The sequence below is a fragment of the Anser brachyrhynchus genome, assembly GCF_964034855.1.
Source record: "Anser brachyrhynchus genome assembly, chromosome: 11".
Lineage (NCBI taxonomy): Eukaryota > Metazoa > Chordata > Aves > Anseriformes > Anatidae > Anser > Anser brachyrhynchus.
Window position 1 is genome coordinate 4,147,638 of NC_137706.1, and position 20,242 is coordinate 4,167,879.

The 20,242-nt window shown below is 38.9% G+C and overlaps 1 protein-coding gene and 1 long non-coding RNA gene across 24 annotated transcripts in view; one reads left to right on the top strand and one right to left on the bottom strand.

The window, feature by feature from the left end:
• Nucleotides 1–3,043, top strand: part of TCF12 (transcription factor 12) — a 164,076-nt gene extending 161,033 nt beyond the window's left edge. For all 20 annotated transcript variants that reach the window (XM_080551795.1, XM_080551780.1, XM_080551778.1 and 17 more), the window contains one exon: nucleotides 754–3,043. The gene's annotated coding sequence lies outside the window, so the exon portion shown is untranslated. The remainder of the gene's footprint in view (nucleotides 1–753) is intronic.
• The window catches only part of LOC308176259, a 39,737-nt gene continuing 20,991 nt past the window's right edge, over nucleotides 1,497–20,242 (bottom strand). For 2 of the 4 annotated variants that reach the window (XR_013938184.1, XR_013938186.1), the window contains exon 5: nucleotides 1,497–10,441. This is a non-coding gene — a long non-coding RNA (uncharacterized lncRNA). Of the gene's footprint in view, nucleotides 10,442–11,290; nucleotides 11,420–20,242 lie in introns of all 4 variants that reach the window. The other 2 variants (XR_013938185.1, XR_013938187.1) reach the window with 2 other exon arrangements.

A 20,242-nucleotide genomic window follows, 5' to 3' on the forward strand; every position in this document is an offset into this window, starting at 1 on the left:
GGCTCTTTAGGTATAGGGTAATGCCTACCTTCAACAGAAGTCATTTAAATTAGGTACTGTCTCTTGCATGTTTTACAAATACAAGAGTCAAAGTTGAATGAAATTGCGGTTTCTTACATCTGAGTTTCACAGATAATAATCTTTCTCCTATACCCAAAGAGTCTGAATACACAGTTTTTCTGAGGGTAAACTGTTCAAGCTCAGTAACTCTCAGAAAAGCAGACCATTATCTAGCTTTTATTTGTGGTCTGGTTTACTTCATGCTAGTTTGGCATCCTTATTAGTTTGAGAGAACCACAATACAGCAGTTACATATTTTTAACCAAACTAAGTTGTTGAACTCGGGAATTGTGGTAAAGGTTTTTAACTGCTTTTACAGTAGAAAAGTAACAAGTGTCCTGTTTTTATAACCTGTTTCTAATATGTGAAGGTTTTAGTAACTGCTCAGTTGAACGGCTAAAACTAGTTTGTTGATGTAAATTTGGTTCATAGCAGATTTCCAATAATTGAGCAGGATGGAGATGGAGCTGCCTTACCTTCCCCATCAGGAGATCAGAGATCTGTTAGCTTTTATGGAATTGCTGTGTGTGATGGATATGCTTTGGGGAAAAGATGACTTTGGACCCCTCAATGTGATTTTCTTTTGCACTTAACTGACTGAAAATGCCCCAAATTACATTTCAAATTCATTCAATAGTGTTACATTATGCTTCTTTTCTTAATACTCTTTTCTTTTCCCAAATCTCTTTCTAGAATTCCAGAATTATTGGTAGGATACACAGAAGGTGACCTTTCTTCACAAGGACACAGACAACTAACGTTATATGAAGACAAACCTGACAGGAGAAAACACTTGAAGCAAGAAACCCAAATGCAATCTTATGATCAAAGCTACTGGTCAACACCTGCATCAGGATTGAAGATACAAGATCTTCAGATAGAATTTCAGCCCGTGAAATACTCTGAACATATCATTCTGTTGCAAGCAGTGTGTCGCTTCTGCACAATCAGAGACTGTTGTGATCTCTCCACTCATTGTGGAAGTTGCCTTGTGCCTAAACTGAATTGACAAATGCATTGTAACTACAAATTTTATTTATTGTTATGGAACTGTAAAGGTCTACATATAAAGGGAAAAGTTAACATGTTAAAAGCTGATAAAATTTCAGCTGGATGCCAGCATTTACTAAAGCTGTTCACATTCAGAGAACAAAGCAGTGACAACCGTCGACCCGTAGCATTCCCAGCATACCTATTAGTGTCTTAAAAAAGGAAGGGAAAAGTCTTTTGTTGTCCTTTCCTCTCCTTTTGCCATATGACTAGTGTTTTCCATGCAATAGGAAACTATTCCTTGGTATAGCTTTTTTTATGTTATTTTTGGTCTCTGGTAATCTGAACAGTTATGGTCATAGTTCCCCTTCCATGCTGAGCTCCATGGTTCAAGCCAGTAAGAGGCCTCCTGAAGGCTGCATGCAGACAGGAGCAATACTGTGACCATAACATTTCTTAGATTTAAAAATTGATTTTTATTTTCCCTCAGACTTTCCTCAAATGTTTTTTTTTCTAATTATAAACAAAACCTTTTTAGGCTTCTAGGCTTCATAGTAAAGCTTGTAACGTGAAGTGTAAATTGGGTGGGGAGAATCTACTTTGTTAGAGTTGCTTTGTTTTCCGAGCAGTAAGTACTACATATAGTACATGTAAAGTGTTAGCTGTACGTAAGCACAAAATGCATTAAAATACAAAGGAGATTTTTTTCAGGCTGCAATTTTGGTGAATGGTAAAATCCTAAATTCACCGTGGCAGGTAGTGTGATGATATAACCACCAGTAAGGTGGGCTTATTTAACTAATGGAATATAAGAGCAACGGTCACCAACTTTTCCTTACTGTATACATCAATTAGCTTGTCATTTTTGTATGGCTTGTCAGTGGAGAAAAAAATCCATGTGAATCAAGTGCAAACAAATGACCCCTCCCAAGCCATATTAGCATTAAAATGTTAATCCACCAGAACAGTGTCCATAAGTATTCCTTTGTCACAAATGTGTTGAAATGGTTAAAATCCCTTTGAACTTCCATGGAAACTGTCTTCCACTGCAATGACCATGGGAGGAAATTTCCTAAGCCAAGGTTGTCTGAGCTATTGTTATATAGTGCATCTTTCATCACTGGCAATTGGTTCACACACAAACCAGGAACAAAACAATAATTTTCATGAAGTCATTTAATTTGAAAGAACAAAAGCTGGATTGTTAAAATAAACTAATGAATTTAAGCTCATGTTTTGGATGGTTCCTAACAAAAGAGTTTGTGAAATTAGTGGACTCATTTCTATTACTTTAATTTGCGTATACCATCAATAACACCTGATTATATCTGTGGCCTTGTTCTTCATTTCAGTGTTTATCAGCTAAACAGATTTGTTGCTTATGACGTGTGAAAGTGATCACGTGCCACTGCCTGGCCTTTTTCCTTCTAAGCTTGTTGTCTTTTTGGCTATATTAGACTTTGCAGTATGCCCAGAAGCTTTCCTTCATAAAATAGAAAGAAAAAAACATTTGGCTTATTTTTCACTGTAGCTAGTCTTTTATACAATAATCTTGTAAGAAAATTTCTTGAATTCTAAATATTACTCTTTCTAGATTTTTGAAATCGAAAAAGTTTTCAGTAAAAAGTTTCTTACTTTATTTTACTATATTAGGTAGTAAAAATGTAGGGTTATTTACCATAACCTGTTCATTAATATCAGAAATTTACAATAGCATTGTAAGACCATAGTAGGGTTCTAGCATACCGTGTAGTACCTATGGAGTATTGTAAGAGCTAATTGTCCGAGATGAATTGCTTCTCATCTTGTTCTCCAGTTTCCATTGTTGGTTTATTGCAGATTTGTACCCTGTGTCAAATTTCAAGGTATTGCTGATAAACCTTTCCAACCAGCAGCAAGAAGTTCAAAAAATTTCTGTCAATGTAACAGAAAACACTATGTATATAACATTTATGTAGCAATAAATGTGCCATCTTTTTTTTAACATGGTAAATCAGTGAGTTTTTTAAATTTCTCTCTCCTCATAGGTAATGTGCTGCTTGAAAAACACTGGCAAAGCATCATCTGCCTTTATCCAAATAAAACCTAACATACATTTTCAAAGCACACAGCGTGAGTGGCAGGTGTGAAAAGTGGTCTTGCTGTTCTCCTTGAAGCCAATGCAGAAATTCCCACTGAGCTGAGGAGGAGCAGCACCTAACCTGCATGGGCCACTGTTCACAAAAGGTATTGCACAGGCAGATATCAAACAGGGCAGAAGCCGCTCCCGTAGGTGCGTGCCTACTGCTGTTTTGCTCCTTTACTTTGCCTATCCTTAAGATGGATTTCTAAGATCTAAGCCCCCTTTGTACATTGAAGTTCACAGTGCTGAGTTGCTTCTGGATTGTTTCATGCACCTGTGCAGATTATATGAAAAAATGTCTGTGGCTTAATCTTGAAATTAAAATGATCATATTTCCTACCATTTTTCTTCCTCCTAGTGCAAATGAAAGAAAACAGAAGTGTACAATGGTCAAAGCATATAAAATCAGACAGTGAAATCTTCGTGCAATTTCTAATTAACAACTGTTTAAGCTACAAAGTTCAAGTAAAAAGCAACTCCAGTTCTGTAGAATCTTCGTTTTTCTTCAACTCCCCTCTAAAGTAAATATCCCTGGGAAAAACTCATCAGACAAAAAGGCAAATAGAAATGCCATGTATATAACTTACGGTGTTTAACTGAATGTGGTGTATGCCAGTCAGCATGGCTACCGTGTACTGCCTCATTTCCCATGCTTGGTAGTGTCCTTTCTCTGCAATGATTGTTACGTTCTAGTTTAGATTGTAAAAGGCTTGTCAGCGTAGTTGTACTGGTAAGTGTTTCTAATATGTTAGAATTTCTATCACAGGCACATCCCTAAGGTGGTCTAGCCAAATATGGGAGATGAGGCCCAGCCAGGTAAGTGTCCTTCAGTTGTTAACCTTTATTAGTAGCTGTGGAAGAGATGCCTTGGTGCCCTCCCCAGCTCAATTTAGAATCTTAAATTCTAAATTACTCCAGTAGTAATTCTAAATCCAGCCTTTTGAGTATTCATCATCACTCCTGTCCTCTTATTTTTGAGTGAGTCTTGCAAGTCTGTCACATTTTCGGACAGTAAAAATGGCATTTTCCCCTTCTTTCTTTTCTTCACCACACTTCTGCTATCTTGTTTGCATATATTTTCTGATCACTGACCATTCATTCCTCTTTTTACATTTACTTCTTTTTCTGCATTTTATTACTTGCTCCCTTTTTTGACTGGAAGAGGTGCATGTTTGGATACCCTTAAGTAGGTAAGATTATGCTAAGAATCTCTGAGCATCTGAAATACTGCGGGTAAGTTCTCCTGTAAACTTAAAGCATCGGGAAAGTCTTAAAATGGACTCCATCTTTCTTTATCCAGCACTAGGTAAAAACTGTTAAAAATACGATTCTAGATTCTTCATAGAAGAGTTAACATTTTCGCCATTAACATCAGGAAATATTGGCAAACCAAAACACAGATCTCTTTTTAAAAGACAGCCTAGGTATTATAAAGTAAAGTTTGCTTTTGCTTTTCATTGGTAACACTCATACCTTATGTATTCTAGTATAGGTAACCTGTTGACAGTGAAATGTCCTGTAGAAGGAAGAAATAACATGTCCCAGTTTTAAAGCCTAGCAGCATTTCCAGAATGGGATGTAAGAAGGCCCAACAGAGATGATTAAGGCAAGGCGCAGGCAGAGCTGAGCTGCTCCATGCAGCTGCCCAGGTCCCGGGGCATTGCCAGCCTGGGGATGGAGCCTTGCAGCCCAGCACACGCCTGCAGAGGGCTGCCCTGCTTCCTGCTGCTCGCCTGCCCACTGCAGCAAGGCAGTGTCGCTGAAGCGGTGCCGCATGCAGAGTATGGGACCTGCAGAATGTGGGGAAATGGTGCTAACAGGGACAGCAACAATCCTCCTTTCTTCTCTTCCCTCTGTGTCTCCTCTGTCAAACTGCAGATAAGTCAGGTGCCATTTGCAGGAACAGTTTTGTACTGTTTCAGCAACATTTGTTTTACTGAATGGTTAATCCCACCATCAACATGGATGCCATAGCAAAATCATGAGAGTTTATCCCCTTGTGAAAACATGAATGTCCTGTTCAAGTGATACCCCAAGCAACTGCATGTGCATGTTCGGCATGACTTCAGCTGGTTTAGATGTTTGATTGCAGCCACCTGGGAATGTTTGTATTGGACATAAACTGCACAGATCAGGCCTAAGGCTCCGGAACTGCAAATCATCTGGGTTGTAAAAGGAATCCCTATCAATTCTCCTAATCCTGAATTTTCAAACTCTCCAAGGCAATTAACAGTGTCTGTTAATACTGTTAAAGAAGAACTGATTTAAAAAATAAAAACAAATCTTAAGAGTGGTATCAAATATCAATCCAGATGGAAATCTCATCAAGAAGTTGATCATAACTGATCCTGGAGGGCAGATCTGTTAGAAAGTCAGTGGCTGTGCTAAATATTTTGGAAGTCCAGTTATTTCAGTTAAACAGAGGAACAAGAACATCAAAGCAGTTTCATTTTCAGGAGAGATCCACTGTTTTTTTTAAGAGTATCATCTAAACAAAAGAGTAATTTTTTAAAAAGGAATGAAACTACATCAGTAAGAAAAGTAACTGTTGCTAAATGTGATTGAGCAGATGAGAAAGTAATTTCCAATTAGCTCAAAATTTAGTCAACGTTAAACAGACTCCTGCTAGTTCTGGATTTACAGAAAAGCATGAGAGACATCAATGCAGATCATATAGCTGGAGCAAATTCTGCGCTATTTCTCTTCCCCTCAAAGCTCTGAATAACATATTAAGTTACATTTGTTTTGGAAAACTCAACAATTCACATCTTTAAAAAATCCAGGAGGAAGTAAATGGGCATCAGAGTAAAACTTTTGTACAAAATGAATACACACCATCTTCTTGCTAACCTGGTAACGTAGATTTTTGTCCCTATTTTCTTACTTGTGTGCTGAGGCTTTTTCTGTCTGCCTTTGCTAAACGTTAGTGGCCAAGACTTGGGAAATGCCAGAGCAGATTGATCTAGTTTGCTAGGTCACTTATTTACATACAAAGAAATTCAGTGGTTCCTTACACTCACAGAAATTCTGACACAAAATTGTGCACTTACTTGTGTCCTCTCTATCCAGCCTGCAAAGAGGAAAAATAAATACTGGTGGTGGAAATGTAGAAGTTTGTTGTTTCATATTCAAATATGACAAAAGAACTTTGATCAACATGAATAACTGTAGCAATCATTACAAAAATAAGTTCTCCAAACAAAGTTAAGAATCCAGCTCTAGAATGAGAAGACTGAGTAATAGAACATCACTCAGCCTTTTACTCCCCAGCACTCCTAAATGAGCAGAGACAAACAGTACTGGAAGCATTAACTTATCACAGAAGCAGCAACAACCACTAGCCATAATTTGTGTTTATTAGAAAGACGTCAAATAGCAAAATAATTTTCCATATCTGATCATTTGCTTAGGTCCAAACCTCCAATCTACTATATTTCAAAGCACAGAGCAGGTAATTTCCAAATTGGTGAGACTATTCCTGTGCTACTTGCTCCTGTTCAAATTGTTTATGTTCCTATCAGCTTTTTGTTTGTTTGTTTTTGTTTGTTTTTCCTTCAACTTTTATATTAGAACAAGCTTTTAAATAAATCTCACAAAAAAGAAATACCCTTATCAGCATCTCATCCCCTTCCTCCTGGCTTAATTTTGTTTGCTGCATGACCAGAATAGGTGCTACAGACTGCTCTCGAATGATGTTCTCTGACCGTTGAAACACTGCTTTCAAAATCAGACGAGTCATTGGGGGGCATTTGTGGACTTCATGTTTACTGTACTGGCCTCATTCACTCAAACTAGAACCTCAGTTTGCTAGAACAAAAGGTACACATCTCAAAAAAATTTTGAGCATGTTTTGAGTTGTCATCAGAACAGTCAGTGGACGCTTGCAAAAGCTGAAGAAGGTATCACAATATTTTCTTTTAAAGGTGACAAAGAAAGGAAGTAAGTCTTGCAGATACACTTTAAGTTGCGTTTGTACAGTACCTAGCAGAAGAGAGCTCACAAATGATCCTATGTATGATACAAAGACGTAAATGCTAATGTATTTAATTATAAATATAACAGCTAAAGTCCATTAATTCTTAACACTACCTAATTAAAACAAATGCACACAGTATCAATTTAAAGTCCATGGGCTCTGTTTCTAGCTTTAGAAGAGTAACATTTAATTAAATGTCCTTTTAACTTGTTTATATGATTAATTAATAGCTGAAAGTGTAATTATACACAAAGTTTTTTAAATGCTCATTCCTTTTCTAGCACGCAAGAACAGTAAATGTGTCATAAAATTCAAGTACAATAACTACACCCAATATAAGTTAGTGCCTGTCATTATCCTGTTATATAGAAGTATAAAAAGTGTATCAATAGAGCTGTCAATATAAAGTATTTTTATATATAGATATATAAACACAGAAACTGCATTTATAGGAGCATCAGGGGTGTCAGGGAAACAAGTGTGAATGAAACCAAAAATAGCATGTGTCTGCTGTACTTTGCTGTCTATTTTTGTGGCTTAGTTATTTTACATATCCAGGATAACTGATGAAAAATAACCAAAACTGCACACTGCTTAATTCTACTGTTTCTGTAACTGTTGGCTTTTTAACTGCAAGGTTGTGCAAACTGAGCTTTCTCTACACGCTTCCATTGGTCTTCCTGGACTACCACCTTCCCTTGCCTCTGTCCTGTCCCCCTGCCCCTGCACTGCCAGCTTGATTCCACTGCCTCCAAATATATTCCCTAAATAATATTGGTTATGAGAAAGCTTCAAACTTTCAGCTTCCTGGTACATGCCCCTGCTGCTTACCTAATGAAACAATCAATGTAGTATAAGCCTACCATGCCAATGTGAAGAGCAATGGTGAGATTTAACAATACTAGGTTTCTTCTAGTTTCCACAGGTGTTAGAGGCAGTTCTACCCCACATACCTGTGCCACTTCCTGCCTGGCCCCTTGCCCATCTTGGAGGGTTTGTCCCTTGAGGCTTACAGCTCTAGGTCCAGTTGTCTTCACTTCCAGCCTAATCCATGCTGACCGCTGTTCCTTCCAGGCCCAGTGTTGAGGCTGCCTCTGTCACACCTCGTTCAGGTAAAGCAGCAGTTGGCTCTTCCTCCACAGTGTGCAGAAGCAAGCAGTGGGGACAGGAAAATGGAGAGCAAGTCCTTCTCAGTGCCAGCATGCAGCATTACACTCACCTTGGGGGCTCTCAGGAGTAATTACATGGGAAGTCTCATACAACCCAAATCTAATAAGCCCATATTGAACGTAAGTTTACTGAACTAGTAGCTTGGTCAAACAGGCCATTTTCAAGGAAAAAGAACATTCCTGACTCAAGACCCTAAACACACGTATCGTAACAGTTACCATTCTCATTTGCAAGCAGTAATTTATGGGCAGTAAAATTCTGTAGTATTAGTAACAAAGAAGAAATATATACAAACGAACAGTTCTTAATCAAATTATCAGAAAGACTAGGTTATTTTTTGCTGCAAAACCTTAAAGATTTCAACACAAATTCTCAGGATGGTTTCCATGGTTAAATTCTGTAAAGTAATAAGTGCTAAAAACAGGAACTAAAATTAGAAAGCAACAGGCAACCTGTGCAACCATCTCTAACTCTACAGATAAGGATGCCATGCCAAGACACAGATGAAATGATTTGGGGATATGGAGGTTGTTCCACTGTTGGACCGTGCATGCCCCTCTTACTGACCGCCTTCCTCTCACTCTTTCCTAGTCATGTCACACTTGGTGTGCTTCATATAGCTTGTCAAAAATCAGTTCCTAAGCTCTTTAAGGTATCTGTTTCTTTCTTTTTCACAAATACAAATGGTAAAAGATTATCAATAACCTGTTCATTAGAAGAAAAAAAAACACACCATAATTCAGCCCACATATGTTTTCAATTTATTTCACATTATTCTGTAATATTTTAAGCTCCATATGGAACAATGAGAAGGACATCTGAAGGAATTTTCATCTTAGATCTAACTTGTGGTATTATAACCATATAATTCTTCCCTTCTATATGTTTGCTGGAGTAATTTTTAGTCACCCCATCCTATTAAAATTCCCTCCGCACAAAGGCCCTTGATCCCATGAAACCATATGCACAGTTTATGCATAGTCCCATTTGAGTGGGCATACTTTTGTATTTTGTACTGAGTTCATATTTTTCCTTCACAGGTCAGAAATCTGAAGCTCACAGATCTTTCTGGGTGTTCCACAATTCACAAGGTAAGGATATGTGCAACAGGTCGAATTGTTAAGCTTCACTGCTGCATTTTTATTAGAGAACTGGAGACAGAAATACCAATATAAAGACTTACTTTACTTCTCTCTGAAGAGAAAACAGTGTTTGAGAGCAGGAGGGTGGGTGTGGGAAAGTAAGTATATTGCGTCTGTGATTTTATAAAGTGATTTGGAGACATCTATTTTGCAACAACTGGGAAGAAACTGGGTGGGTGGTGTAGAAGAGGGGGAATTGTGAAGACCAAATGTTTAGCTGTATTCAATTGTAAACAGAGTGATAGTCAGTAAACAGCCTCTCTGAAGAGAGTAATTAATAGGCACATGTGAAGAGATGGAAAAGAAGATGTATCCTTCTTCATCAGACATCAAAGAGCGGGCTGGACAGTGAGAAATTAAGCATACTCCAAGGAGGCCACACAGCTGAGTGCACATTCAGCTAGGAAATGTAATGTAATGAGCTAGGAAAAGGAGGAGTGAGGGGGTAAGATAGGCAGTAAGAAAGGAGCTGTAAAGTAACAAAGGACAGAGCAACTTGCTCTGCAAGGAAGGGAGCAGGAGTAGAGAGCAGGGAGGTCTAAGCAGGTCAGCTCTTTCTGTGGAGGGGTCAAGTTACGGAGTTTTGCAGGATTATAAAGAGTGATAAGATAACTCAGTAGGTAGCCACAAAAATAAGATAAGAAAATAGAGGAGGAGCCACTGACATAAACGGCGCTTCACTGTGATTCCTCTGCCTCTTGCTACATCTGAAAGCAGAAACCTGTGGCACTTGGCCAGTTTGACAGGGAAAGCGATAAAAATAAATTACATCCTCTGTTTCCAATACAGACTGAGATGTTTCCAAAAGAGTGGGGGAAGGGTTCCTCTTTACAGGGAGGAAAGGTACTCACAAGACACAGAACTTATTGTCAGTTCTCCATAAAGTGGTGTCACAACTGACTCCATAACATATGTACTCAGCTCCAAATGGGGATTTGGAACATTCCAACTCTGGGACCGGCTGGTTTCATGAACATTCGGCTGAAAGAGAAATCCAAGTTCAAAATGAAGCAAATGTTCCTTTTTGTCTCTCAAAGAGCACACATGAAGCTGAGAAGAACAAAACAGAGAACCTGAGGCCAAGCAGTTTGAGATTCCCAGTGTGTCCTGGGTGGTCTTCACTGTTAAATTCTATTAGTGTCATGTGTGAAGAATGTTTTCCTTCAAAACCTGACCAAAACTGGGATAAGATAGATTTTCCCAACTATTTTGATTTACAGTTCAGCATGAGCAGAATGCATATATACTAGCAGTATTTTTTTGGTCTAAAGTTGCAAATCAGATTTTGTACCCCCAATTTAAATGGAGTCTAAAGAAGCAGGTCCTATTTGAGTTTCTTGGCACAAGTGGACATGCATTTTTGCTGAACAGGCAGCTTCAGCAAGATTAACTAACCTCAGACACAGCACTAGAAGAGTATTTTTGCAAGGAGGAAAAGAAACCCTGTCCTCTTGCATAAGCTATATTCTCAGGTTTGATATGTTCTGTGTGGATCCATAGAAACTGAAGAATGCCATGACTTCTTTAAACCTTTTGGTAGATGTATACTGGCAGGTGATACATGGAGGAAAAAGGTTTCTTGTCACCTATAGGAATCACATCCATGGGTCACATAAGGCAGGGAAGGACTTTGCATCTTAGCCAGCTGTCCTGTGTTTAGGACCATTCAATTGCCCTGTTAGTTATCTTCTATCACCTTCCCACTCAGAAAGCAGTCCAAGTTTTCCATTTAGCCACATATTACAGACTAAGCCATCAGTTCCACGTGAACTAGAAATCAAAAGTGAATCTGGCCTGATGAACCAAGAATAAACATATTATTCATCTTACCTGGCTGATTTGTTTCATACCACTAGTGATTTTCGCAGAGACTGATTCTGCATATGACTAATGGCATTTTTGGAGGGTCAGACATTCCAAAGTTGTCTATCCAAGGGAAGAAATTTCATGTTTCAGCAACTGCAAAATGTTGGCTGCAGTTACTACAAAGAATGGAATTGCAGTTAGTCTCCTACAATCTTTATAGGCATGCCTGAAAAACAAAGATGTCAATATTGCAAGTCTGAGAGGTCAGTAAGGCAGTGTCCTTTGCTGACAGACAACAGACTGTGCATGCCTCAGTACTCCCACTTGCTGGGCTGGTAGAAATAATGTTTATTGTGTGGCAGAGCAGCTTCAGTTTTAGGGCAGGGGTGCTGCCTCTGTGGTTCTTTGGAATCCTCTTTGCCAGAAAGCAACCCTGTATTATCCTCCAGAGATCAGCCAGGGCTGGTCTCCCATCTGTTCATGGATCTGCACCTGTTTTTCATTTTTACCAATAGTGGCCACATGGCCTAAGACTGTGGGGAATACAAAGAAGAAAATGAATGTGTAGTTGAGGCACTGGGGGGTTGGACTTAAAAGTTCTGAGTTCAAATCCTGACTGTGCTGCATAAATGTGGTGAGTCCTTTAATTTCTGTCTGCCTTAACCTTATCTGTAAAAGAGGGAAGGGAATGATTATGGGGCCTTCTCTTAAACTTTTTAAACAAGGAATTGGAGTAAATTGTTCTTTTCTCTTTGCTTGTATTTCACCTAGCACAAAAGTCTTTTACAGAAGTGAAAACTCAATGAAATGCATCATTGATGATTATGAAGACCAAACATGTCTCCCATCCATTTCCTTTGCATTCTGAAAAATAGAAAGGAATTTCCTTAGAAAAGTTGCTCTATTTCATGTGTATATGGCAATACATCTTAGACATAGCTCCAGTGGCACAGAACTGGCACAAGGGTATTTTGAGTGTTTATCTGCAGTTGCAACGTGTAAATCCAGTGTAGTCATTACTTGTTGATCTGAAGCTGAATCATAGTCTAGCTGTAGAATCTTATTCAGCTTCAGAGACATACAGAGGTAGCATGCATATCAATTCCATGCCTCCCTCATGTCTTGCACAGAACATGTCTTTAATTTCACATTCTACACTTCTTTATACTCCTTACACTCGCTTAGAAAAGAGAGAAAACATTGCCCCTTCTGCCTGCTCATTTTATTATTGCTTCATCAGCCACACTGTGTTTATACTCCAGTACAACAGTTTGGTTCCAGCTTGTGTTGATAGCCTGTACATTGCTTGAGACTAGATAAAGAGGGTAACTACTGTCAGGTGCCATGAAAATTCTCAGCAGAACATGGTAATGTCATGCAAACTGGGGACGTGCTGACCTTGCTGAACACTGTCAGCTTCCTTAACGGTCTCTTAAAGTGCTCAGTATCAGAGATCCTTGCAAGTCACTCTTTGTGAATTCCCACCACAGGTACCTCTGATGTGAGGTATCCTCTCCCAGTTTTTCTGTCCTAACTGGGGATTTAGTTGACTACAGCTGTTCTTAGAGCTGTTTTTCACCTTTAGCTTCGCTCAAGTTCTATTGAAAGCTGCTAGGATTTGTCATTGACTTCAATGGAATTAGGCTTAGGCCTTTATCAGAAAGTTTGCTGTTTGCTGCAAGTTTGATTTCCATGTGATATATCTGGAATCTTTCAATTATCACAGTGCCTTTGAAATGGGAAATTGACAAACTGTTATCTGTCAGAGCTTGTCGGATTCAGGTTGGTTCCATCAGATCACAAGTAAATTTGTGCCCAGTGAAGATGCTATTGAGTTTTTTATATTTGATCCTTATTTCAGGATTCTTTTTTTTTTTTTTCCAGTCATACTGTCCCTTTCCTTATTGAATAACTCCTTTACATCTTACCTGTAAACTCCTTTGCAGGTAAGAGGTGCAGGATTATGCAATTGCCATTTGAAAAAAACACTGTTGTGTAAAAACTGTAAAATTCTTTTATGGTCTCCTCAGCATCTATAGCTTCTGCTACTTAAGAGACAACGCAGAAGTGAACTCTGGCTTGATTTTAGTTCATGAAATACAGAGTCAGTGATGATGCCAGTACCAGCCACCAATTGCTTATCTGTAACTGAGTGCCCTGTTAACTATCAAGAAACTTAAAAAGCAAATTCCAAGCAGCATTACTTTTTTTTTCATACATCCATAAATACTTTGTTAATAAATGTCAAATAAGATTGTCCAGCTATTGTTTTCTTGCCCAAGACTTTCCCTTTCTCTTTGTGTATTGGTAACAAATTATTTTTGCTTCCCTTTTAATTAAATGCAAACATTCTTAGTTCTTCAGAAGCACTGGAAAACATATTTTAGAAGAGTAGATCGCTTTTTGATTTTTGCAGTGATTTCATCCTGCAAAATCATAGGCCATAGCTTATTTGTAAATGTAGCCTACGTATTTATTTTTTCTTGCATTTTAGAACTGGCCTTTAGATCAGGTTATTATTTTATTTAGAATGATGAAAGATGAAATGCACCCACATATGTGCACATCCACACCCTACAGAGATAATGTACTTGGCTAGGAATCAGCTACTGATTTAGCTTGTGGCTGAACTCCTACCGATCCTTCTAGTGTGATGGAGAACATTTTCACCTCCCATGTTAGACTCTTCGTATTACTATGAAACAGTTTTTCGTTCCCCTAGTTTCACGTTTTACTTCCTGCTGCATCAAGGGACTAAACAGGCATCATTAGGCTGCAAAAAGTGAATGTGGCAAGTGAGAGTGGGGAAGGAGTGCTGCATGAATGCATTCAAGGGTAGAATCACAAAAAATGTGAATATTAAGGCAGTGTCAGAATGCAGCTGCTACTTTGGGGAAGGCGGTAAAAGAGGAGAGAGACTCTGCCAGCCTGCAGGGTGTATACGAATAAGGTGTAGCTGTAGTATATGAAGGTGGTTTTGCAAGTGTACTAAATGCTGAATTTTGTCCTTTAAAAACTCTGCAGTGTTTTGCACACACGCACCTTCCCTCATCATTCCAAAAGCCAGAAGGGAAAAAGAAACTCCTCAAATTACACAGCCAAGAAGAGCCATGTTTATACTGTTAAAGATCAGGAAGTGGAAGGGTATGGGGTTTGTCACAATCACAGGTACTTCCTACTGGCTGAAAACAGAAGGGAGAAGTTATATTTACGTTATTTCTTTCTGCCTAGCCCAGCCTTGCCTATCTACATTTGGAGGCCTTTCTTTCTATTTACTGTAACAAATAGAAATGAGCATGGCACGTCCTCAAATGAAGGTGAGAAAATGTTATTATTGTTGTAATGAGGTATCTTTGTAACAGGTTAGATTAACTTTTATTCATCTGATTAAATTGCTTGCCATGTTATCTTGTATTTTTAACATGTTATAATCAGGAAAAGAAATTTGGTAATTCTGGCAACCAGAGTGATAGCTGATGAATGAGTCTCTTCACTGCCAAAAGATTTTGGATTTATAATAAAATATCTAATTGCACACGGATTCAACATTTGGGCAGTATATTTCTGTTAAAGTGCTATCAGTCCTATCTCTATTAAAGTAAATGGAAAATCTCAAATTTTTTAAATCAATGGAGATCTAAACATTAGGCTGATATGAGGAAGATCTGTCAGACAGTCTAATGGGGGACTTGACTGTCCCCCCTCTCTTTTAGCATTTTGCTAAACTTTTGAGTGGAATAAATTAGGTCATTTGGTTTTGATTTCTAAACATCAGGTAGCTCAGTTTGAGATACTGCCCCACTCGGACAATTCAGGAACCCTACATCCTTCACGACATGCCTGTCAATCATGCAGGATCTTCAGTATATAAGATTTATGGTAAAGAAATAAGAAAGCAGACATCCATGAATCTGTATTTTTTATACATTGTAAGGAGCATAATACCATAAATCTAATATGTCACTGTGAACCCAAATTAAAATTGTTTTGCACTTGAGACTTGATGTCTGATTTTGTCTGAAATTTGCAATAAGGAAATGGGCAGGCATTTTGCATTACTCATGGATTAGGTGTTTTGTGTCAGTTTCAGAAAACTTTAAGAGACTCGAGATACCATGTTATCCTGGGCACCACCTATTCACAAGTGCTGTGGCCCAAAGAGGCTATTATGGTCATTTATTGTGACCTGCAAGCTACAAAGCACCTCCTATAGTTGTTACAGGGATCCATACCTCTCAGTGCAACCAATACATAGTTATTAGAAGTCAAAGGTATGGGTCAAGGTACTACATTGAATTATGGAAAGCCCACTACAATCTGAGGTTACTTTTCCTCAGTGTTTAAAATTTGTTTGTCATCTCTCATCTGAACTCATTTGTTTTTTGTTTTATGTTACCGGATGTTGCTCTGTCTTCAGCTGTGCCTACTGTGAGACCAAATACCTCTATAGTATCTCTTTGTATATTCTTATGCGCTGCAATCAACTTTTTTACTTTTTCTTCTTAACCACATTCAAAGTCAAATAGATCATTTCTGATCTTCATTCATTCCTAACTCTAGAGTTTGCATTTTCATGGTTTGGATTATACCAATTCATCTAGCTGCTACTGACCTGAATCACCAATCAACAAGGTGACTTTTAAATTTTTCTTTAGCTACATGTGTTTGTATTTTCATTCTATGTCAGCAAAGTGATTACGAACAATTAGTTTTCCTGCTTTTAAAATGATCTTAGTAAAATTAGGCCTTGGATGGAAAGATATTTGACAGAAATTTGTAAACATGCTTTGTTTCGTATATAAAATGCTGTTCTAACATTTGCTTTTCTGGTCTTACTCTTTATTTACTGCAGTTTTTGACATCTGTCCCTGTCTCTTTTCATCAAATATTTATCTGCAGCAGCTGAAAGAGCCTCATTTGTTTTAATTAAAAATAAGACCACCAAGCTGGGATCACTTCCTCAGCTCTTCCATGGCTTGCAGAGACAGACAGTAGATCTTGTGAGGTTTTCCTGAGGGTGGCCCACTGACAGGCTTTCCTCCCCTGCCTGTATCTTTCTTTTTTGCACCGTGTTTATTTTTGGATAGAGAAATGTAATTAGAGCCACATTCTGGACAAAAAAACTTTTTACAGTTAACATGCATGAGAAAGAAGGAAGATCATGTTGTGGTGTGTTTGGTGCTACATTATAAGAATCCATTTTTTAATTTGAGTCTTCTGGAATGGAGTTATTGCCACAGAAACATAGGAATTGTCATAGCAATAAAGCCTAAAAAGCCTAAAAAAATAGAAAAATCTTCAGAACTATACCTTCTATGTCTTTTAAGGGGAAAAAAGCCAAAAAAGTCAACTGGCTTTCTAGAGCCAGTGGTACACAGGAAGAATCAATTGACATAAAGTTAGCAGTGGTTCTACTGACCTCCAGAACACAAGCAGTTGGTATTATGCTCTTTGGGAATAATACTGGGGCATTTAGTGAAAGCACTTCTTTTTGATAGAAATCTGTCACCAAAGAATCTGTCATCAAGGGGCCAGTCCTCTTCAATATCTTTATCGATGATCTGGATGAGGGGATTGAGTGCACCCTCAGTAAGTTTGCAGACGACACCAAGTTAGGTGCGTGTGTCGATCTGCTCGAGTGTAGGAAGGCTCTGCAGGAGGATCTGGATAGGCTGGACCGATGGGCTGAGGTCAACTGTATGAAGTTCAACAAGGCCAAGTGCCGGGTCCTGCACCTGGGGCACAACAACCCCAAGCAGAGCTACAGGCTGGGAGATGAGTGGTTGGAAAGCTGCCTGGCCGAGAGGGACCTGGGAGTATTGGTTGATAGTTGGCTGAATATGAGCCAGCAGTGTGCTCAGGTGGCCAAGAAGGCCAACAGCATCCTGGCTTGTATAAGAAGCAGTGTGGCCAGCAGGGCTAGGGAAGTGATTGTCCCCCGTACTCGGCTCTGGTGAGGCCGCACCTCGAGTACTGTGTTCAGTTTTGGGCCCCTCGCTACAAGAAGGACGTCGAGGTGCTCGAGCGAGTCCAGAGAAGGGCGATGAAGCTGGTGAGGGGTCTGGAGAACAAGTCTTACGAGGAGCGGCTGAGGGAGCTGGGATTGTTCAGCCTGGAGAAGAGGAGGCTCAGGGGCGACGTTATCGCTCTCTATAGGTACCTTAAAGGAGGCTGTAGCGAGGTGGGGGTTGGTCTGTTCTCCCACGTGCCTGGTGACAGGACGAGGGGGAATGGGCTAAAGTTGCGCCAGGGGAGGTTTAGGTTGGATATTAGGAAGAACTTCTTTACTGAAAGGGTTGTTAGGCATTGGAATAGGCTGCCCAGGGAAGTGGTTGAGTCACCATCCCTGGAGGTCTGTAAGAGATGTTTAGATGTAGAGCTTAGTGATATGGTTTAGTGGAGGACTTGTTAGTATTAGGTAAGAGGTTGGACTGGGTGATCTTGGAGGTCTCTTCCAACCTAGACGATTCTGTGATTCTGTGAAGAAGGAAGTGATAAACTGCTATTTTTTTTTATTCCTACAATGTCAGTTTGAAAATATGACGCTATCACTACATACAATCCTGTTAATTCAGTTAAATCCTGAAAGGACTGTCAGACCCAAAAGGCAAAGCTCTGGCCTTGTGAAAATCAGTGACAAAAACACCAGTTGATTTTAAAAGATGCCAAAATTGCATCAGAATATTTTTTCTTTTACTCCAGAAAATAAGAATATGATTTATCATACCAATCCTACTGTTCAGACAGTCATGATCTACATCACTGGGATACCTTTAGTGTTTTGGCTTTTATTTTGAATGCAAATACTAAGTGATACAGGAATATGGTACTTTGAAGTGCTGATGGCTTTCTGTTAATGGCTTGGGAATATGGCTAGCACAGCTGCCTCCATATTGCTTGTGAAATAAATTCCTGTTCTGTTTACTTTGCAAAACTTGGTGACAGAGTATTAGTAATAACTTCTGAAATTCTTTCATTTGAAGTCATCTTTCTAAAAATTACGGAATCACTTCAGGAAAGATCAACATAGCTAGTGCATTAACTGTCCCAGTTGAAACATCTGGACTCTAAAACTATAGGTTCAGAACTCTCAGCAAAATTCACCAGGTATATCTGCTTAATATTGACATGACCAACTTCATAGCATTTTTCTTAAGAGGGATTTGGACCAGAGCCCAAAGTTTCCCTCCTTGATGATAATCTACACATCACTGTGACGTTACTTTTCTGCTCAAACACACACATATATACAGCATATACACGGTCTCGCTTGTGTTTTTCATCATTACAGCTGCAGTAGGCACAATGTTGGACAAAGCAGGGAGAGCACTAGCAGCTGGAGAAAGCTTTACTACAGACACTTTAAGGAGTGAAGTGCTATGTCTCCCCTGGAAGTGAGATTAAACTAGAATGATAAAGCAACTTTCTGTGTTCCATTTGTGGAGACTGCACTTGCTAGTGAATCCACTCCAGCACTGAAAAAAAAAAAAAAGGAAAACCTGTAGGTCCCCATCTTTGGGACCCCAAAATATTGTTTAACCAATGTGGAATGCTCTGATGAAAGATTGTCTTGTAAATGAAAGAATGCCATAAAAATTGTAGTTGTGCTTACTGATCGCAATGTAATTAAGTGATTAACATCCACTGAAAGGTGAATGTCTGGTTGGTATCAGGATTCCTTTAATAACATATGGACAAGGAAGCTTAGTGATTCACAGACCATGCCCAGAGCGACTGTAGCACCCATGGCTACACAAAAGTTGGTAACTGATTCTCAGGAAGAAAGGACAAGTTCTTTAAAATTAAAAATTGTGTTAAAAAAAGAGAGGGAAGGAAGGAACAAAGAAAATATAGTATCCCATTGTCCTAGCATGAAAATATCTTTGAACAACTACTACAGCAGCTTATTCAAACTGAGGTTTATAGAGACAGTGTGCTCATTCATGAGAAGCCTTACTGTACTTGGTGCTCCAAATTAAGATTTCCAGGCATCCCATTTAATCTTCTAATCCAATAATCCTAAAATCCAGCAATTAAAGAATGTTTTGACAAAGCAACCTGAGGCTTATTCCTCTAATTATGCTGCACATTTTAAGCTCACTGACTTCAAATACATAGGTTTCCCCTGTAAAACATATACACAATGCACCTGAATTTACTAGATTAAGAGACACTTCTGCAGAATGCAGCCTATTAACAGCTTGGACAGAGCTGAAACAAGATCAAGACATTAATATCTGAGATCAACTACTATTTAAAAAAAATACTATTTAAAAAATAGTATTTAATAAACAGCTTCTAGAAATCCTTCTCATTCTGTCATGTGGGTTGGATTTCTCTTTAAGCTCTGGTGTTTTACATCAAAAAGTGTTGAGTCTGATCATTCAGAATGAGAGACATGAAATACTGTTCAGGTAGAGAAGCCATGGAGAGACTGGAAAATTCAGTGATGCAGAGAATTTATATTATGTGTTGGTTAACTGAAGATAGTAACAAAAATACTTCTACATGTTCTTCCCGTGCTAGAATTATGCTTTGTCAAGCCCAGTTAACACTCTTTCCTGCTCCGTTCCTAGACATTAATCATTCCTTCCTTTATTGAGCTTGTTTTTTGATTTGGTAGCAGGTATGGCCACTAACAGAGATCTGACTAAATCCAGACAATCTCTCTGTCGTAAAGGACCTGAGACACTTTCCCGAGACACTAGTTTGACAGCTTGCCCCTTGCAGTCTTGCCAGTATACACAAGAATCTGCACTGCTGGAACCAACCTAGACAGACCAACTTCCCACGCTGGACTCACTCTCCAGAAGGAAGTCCCAGTGACTAAGACCTACACCAAGTTCTTCCTTGTGTTCCACTCCATGTTCTGATTGTCAGTCTGCTTTGCTTGTCTGATTGTAACGGTTCTGTGGGAGGATCTTTAAATCTGCAAAAACAATTCCCTGAAACAAACTGACGAACAAATTAGGAACT